This window comes from Myodes glareolus, chromosome 10 (assembly GCF_982192425.1).
Source record: "Myodes glareolus chromosome 10, mMyoGla1.1, whole genome shotgun sequence".
NCBI classification, from domain to species: Eukaryota; Metazoa; Chordata; class Mammalia; order Rodentia; family Cricetidae; genus Myodes; species Myodes glareolus.
The window spans coordinates 49,336,009-49,342,008 of record NC_142035.1 but is presented as its reverse complement, the minus strand read 5'-3'; positions in this window follow the sequence as shown (position 1 = coordinate 49,342,008).

Here is a 6,000-nt window from a genome sequence, read left to right as displayed (position 1 = left end):
CTCAAGAGGAGGAGAATGCCCGTTTATTCAAACTTAATCCAGGGTTAAATACTTTGGCCCCAGAAGTGGAGAACCTCCTCCCAGCCAGATGTGAGATCACGGTGTTGAGCTGTTGAGCGCCTGGCGCCTAGTGGCAGGAGCTTCCAGGCACGGGGTACCGAGCTGGGAACCCTGACAGACAGATAGGAGGAGATTCAGGGCGCCTGTGAGAACCCTCCTTAGCAGGTGAAATTACCATACCAAAGACGAAAACAAGGTTCTGAACTAATCCCCTCCGGCTGGCAGAGGAAGCTAGGCTGGTTAGCGTAAACAGTGCATCCTGTGCTTGGCCTCGAGGAACAGGGAAGACAGGGCCTTATAGTGCAGCATTATTTTTTTTCTTTCTGTTTTAAAGTCAGTTTTGTATAGGGTCTAGTAGCTTTCTAAAGTTTCTTTCTTTTCAAAAAAATCAGATGCTCCACCTGCCTCACTTTCTCTATCTCTGTCTTCCAGTTTGGCATGTAGCTCTCGGTTCTTTCTCTTTCCGTCCATCTGTACGTCTGTTCGTCCGTTCATCCATCCCTCCCTCCTTCCTTCCATTTTTATTTCATGTGTACATGTGAGTACACATGTATGGAGGCCGGAAGTCCAAGTTACTCATTTTCCTCAATTTCTCTCCACCTCGTTTTGAGACAGGGAGCTTGTTGATTGGCTCCACTGCTGGATACCAAACTCCCAGGCCACTCAGGCCTCCCTGGCACTAGGGTTGCAGATGTGAGAATGTCAGTTTTTAATGTAGGTGTGAAGCATCCGAACAGACTTCCTGGCTGTTCAGCAGGCACTCTACTGACTGAGCATCCCAGTCCTAGTTCTTGTGTCTTAACGACATGTTGTTAAGTCTTAGAATTTTAGGCTTACACCATCCTTCATCTTTGGAAAATGAAGCAAATTCATTGTTCTGCTCCATCTCCAACGGGCATATCTTTCTGGCTGTTCTTTCTGCTCGTCCTCCTAATATGGGTACCTTAATTTTCTTAGAACAATACCTGTTGTTGTTGTTATTATTATTATTATATATAAATATACTCAGACCAAATATACTAAGTAAATTAGGCATTCTTTCTGTTCAGTTAAGCATTTTGCTTTTTCCTTAATAACTGTCTTCTCTTTCTCATTTTCTTAGTTTTCTGTGTACTTATCAGTAGGGTGGTGTATAATTTCTGTGGCAGACCTGGCTAAGAAAAGAAATACATGCTGGGCCTGTTATCATAGACCCGTAATTCAGCTACTCAGGAGGCTGAGGCAAAAGGATTGTATATTCAAGGCCTACCTAGCTAACCTAGTGACATCCCATCAAAAAACGAAAGAGAGCTGAGGCTGAAGCTCGGTGGCAGAATGCTTGTCTAATGTAAGTGGGCTCTAGTTCAGAGGGAGAGAGAGAGAGAGAGAGAGAGAGAGAGAGAGAGAGAGAGAGAGAGAGAGAGAGCACATACACACAGAGACAGAGAATATACAAAGAGGCAGACAGACAAAACACACAGAGACAGAGAGAAAGACACAGACAGAGAACAGAGAGACAGAGGACAGAAAACACACACACACACACACAGACAAAAATAGACAGAACACACACAGGCAGAGACAGATAGAGGCAGAAAAGACACACATACACAGGCAGAGATAGAACACACACCACACACACACAATTATAAAGGATTTTCTAACTTGAAAATAAAAGATCCTAACATTTAAGCTTGATTATCTTTACAGAAGATTCATCTAAAACTGCCATCAATTGTATTACAAACGTGCCAGTAATTACTTAAGTCTTCCCTTAGATTCATATTAGGCTGCTTGCTTCTAACTTATGGGAAATCCTGAGAGCTCTGTGATCTGCCTCAGTGTGGACTTTGGTTATCGTTGCTGTCTCCGGCTTTATTCTGTTCTCTGTCTCTTTGCTTTTCTCCTGACCTGGATCTTGTTTCCCACTTGGTGAAAGGCGTGTAAGTGTAGAACTTTCTTTAGGAATTTGCCTGTGTGACTAGATCTATGCTACTCTGACATTTGCTTGGTAGTACGTCTGGGTATATAATTCTAGGCTGGAGCTGGCTTTGTGTCCTGGCTTTGAAAGCATAGCTCCTTTTCACTCTAGCTTCTAATACTGCTCTAACGAAGTCTGACTCGATTCTGACTCGATTCGGACGTCTAGTTCTTTTTATGTGACCATTGTTTTCTGACTGGAATGCCACAGAAATATCCTCTTAGTCTCAGTATTCTGAAGTTTTATGATGTGGGCTCATTTTCATTCATCCTGGGAAGCATTTTAGAGCTCACTGAATCAGAAACCTGTGTTCTTTAAGGTTGAGGAATTATTGATTATTTCTTCTTACTGCTTTTTTCTTACCTTTATTTTAAGAAATTATGCATGCGTGTGTGTGTGTGTGTGTGTGTGTGTGTAGTGTAGGGGACAACTTTGGGTGTCATTCTCAGGAATGCTGTCCACCTCCTTTGAGACAAGGTCTTTTATTAGCTTTATCATGGATTAGGCTAGACTAGCCGTCTAGTAAGTTCCAGAAATCCTTCTGTCTCCTCCTCTCCAGTGCTGGGATTGCAAACACGGGCCACCATGCCTGGCATTTTTATGGGAGCTCTGGGGATTGAACTCAGGCCCTTGTGCTTGCAGGGCAGGTACTTCACCAACTGAGCCAGCCACTCCTGCCTTACCCTTAACCCTCTACTCTAGTCTGTTTTTTAAGTCTTTATCTTTCTCTCCACTTCCTGGGAGATTTACTTAACCATTGTCTCTCAGCACTTTTATTGGGTTTTCATTTCTCTGACATTTTAATGTTTTATTGCCTGAATATTCCACCTGTTGAATATCACAGCATTTTATTACTGTTTCACAGTTCAATTGTCTTATTAACATAACATACTTCGTAATATACTGAGATACTTACCTACTTAGTACATTTTTATATTTATTTATAGTATTTTTAAACTTAAAATAAATGAAGATAGGCCCTTTCCACAGTTGTTCAGGCAAGTCTTGAATTCCTGAAACTCAAGCACCCCTCCGACCTTAGCCTTCTGAGCATCTAGGACAGATGTCACGGTATCTGTGCCTGACTCATACCAGCTTTTGTTTGTTTTTCCAAGTTCTTTTCTCTTTGCATGCTCTTCCCCCCCTGCTCTTATGAGTTGGTTTATTTGTTATCCTTCTTGTGAGAAATCTGTAGGTGTTTAATAATCTTACATTTTTAGAATGGGCGTCGCTAGGGTGGATTGGAGCATCTGAGTGCACGGTGAGGCTTACTAGCTACAAGAGAACATTGATTTTTGTCTTATCAGGACTACTGGGTGAAGCAGCCCTTAATAGCAGTTTGGGCTTGGTTCCCAGGAAGGTCTCTTTTTATCTCCTGCCTAGGGCAAAAAGGCCTTCTGTCTTAGTTGCTTTTTTATTGTTGTGATAAGACACTATGACCAAGGCAACTTATAGAAGAAAGCTTTTTAGGGGCTTACAGTTTCAGAGGATAAGTCCATGTCCATCGCAGCAGGGAGCATGGCAGTGGGCAGGCAGGCTCAGAGCTGAACCAATAGCCAAGAGCTTACATCTTAATCCACAAGCATGAGGCAGAGAGAAGGGACCTTGGAAATGGCGTGAGTCTTTTGAAGCCTCGAAGCCTGTCCCTACTGACACACTCCCTCTAACTAGGCCACAACTCCTAATCCTTTCTAAGCGGTTCCGCTAACTGGGGACCACATGCTCAAATATATGTGCTTATGGGGGCTGGAGACCAGTCTGCATAGGTGTGGAGGAGAAGGCTATCTGCCTTCATTAACTAACTATTCTGTTTTCAGGACTCTCTTCTTATCTTCAAGCACACCAGACACCCTCCAGTCCTAAAATACTCCATTTTCCAGTTTTTGCAGAAAAAGATTCCTGGTAGTTTGACAAGAAGTATTCTGGAAATCTAATCATTTTCCATGATTATTTGATTTTATTTTTCTACCATGTGTTAAATTATTACCATGCTGTTCTCCAAAAGTCACAGAACCAACTAGCAGCCTACAGTATGTGTGTGTACGTGTATGATATATATATGTGTGTGTGTGTGTATGTGTGTGTACGTGTGTGTGTGCCCGTGCACATGTTTATGGCGCCAGGGAGGCATCAGTGTCTTCCTCCACTCTACTCTCCCATGTTTAGTTTTCGGAAGGTCTCTCCCTGAACCTGGAGTTCTCTGTTTCAGCTAGGCTGGCTGGCCTCAGAGCTCCCAGGATCCACTTGACTCTAACTTCCAATGATGGGACGCACTTTTCCATGCCTAGCTTTTTACGTGGGTGCTGAGGACCTGAATTCCTGTGCTCTTTCTTTCACAGCACACACTCCTGCCCACTCAAGCCATCTCTGCAGCCCCTCAGCAGCATTTTAACATGGAGCTTTCTCGTATCAATGTATTCTTTGGCAATTTCATATATGCCTCTAATACATTCTGGCCACGCTCATTCCCCCGTCATCCTCTCTTAACTCTCTCCCACTCCCACAAACCCCTCCTCCCCCACATCCCCATTACACTTTCATGTCTTTGGCTTTGCTCTGTGACCTACTGGCTTTAACCAGGGCTACCTGTGTGGCCATGGGTGTGGAGCTATTGCAGGAGACATGAGTAACTCACCGGTGGCTACATCATTGAAGACAACGACTTCCTCTTCCTCAAAGTTCTCAATAGCTCCCCTGGACAAGGCTGGGCCTCAAGAGCCCCTCCCACATCTGTGACTGAATGCTTATAGGCTCAGTCTTGTGAAGATCCCATGTAGGCAACCACAGCTGCTATGGATTCGTGAGAACCACACCCTTTCCTGCCCAAAGACAGCCTTTCAGGGCTCCCCTCCCCATCCTCTGGCTCTTACGTTCTTCCCATTCCTTCGTCCCATTCCTTCATCCCATCCCTTCTTCTTTGATGTTTAGTGAGCCTTGGAGTGAGTGGTCTGACTGACCCGTTGAGTCAGTCAGCGTTTTTGATTAGGGAAGCGTTCCTGGCGGGGCTGCAGAAGCAGCTCAGTGATTAAGGTGCAGCACTGCTCTTGCAGAGGACCCAAACTCAGCACTCATCTCAGGTGTCACAACCGCCTGCAATCCCAGCTCCAGGTGGCCTGGCACCCTCTTCTAGACACACACAAATACATACACACACAGTTTAAATTTTGAAAAGATTTCTCTTATAAATGTCCCATGCATATTTAAAATAATTATCAAGTGTAATTATTAATGTTCTGTTATGTCAAGTATGTCAAATTCATTAGCTTGTGTATTTAAGTTTATATTCTTGATTACTTGGTTGCCTTCAGAAATTACTGACACAGAGGATTTAAAAATCTTTCACGGTGATTCTTTGACTACTCTCCTTTTAGTCACCACACCCACAACCCTGTTGAAGACTGAGGGCCTCTCACTGGCTAGGCAAGCATCCTACCACTGAGGCTACACCCTAAATCCCTAGGTCTATAATTTCTTTCATTCTGTTTCCTATTCTTTTACTGTCAATAGTTATTGTTTACTTATGTATCTAAGCTAACATATAAAGTATTGAGTTTCATTATGGAATTTTCATACATATATATCTTATTCACCTCTCTAACCAACTACTTTCTCTCACCCCATCTGGTCCCTTTGCTGGTCCCTACCACCCCCCAGCTTGTTACCCTTCCTGTTTTCCACATGTATTCCACTACAATATCTATCTATCTATCTATCTATCTATCTATCTATCTATCTATCTATCTATCTAATTGCTCCTCCATCTCTAAGATCTCTTCTTTCCCTTATAGTCCTCTATATTATGAACACACACACACACACACACACGAAAATTCAAACCCAGGGTTTGTATATGAGAGAAACATGCAGTATTTGAGTCTGGTTTATTTCACTTTAATGATCTCTAGTTGTATCCATTTTCTGAAAATGTCATAGTTTTCTTTTTATTTATGTCTGAATATGTACCACACTTTATCTTTTTG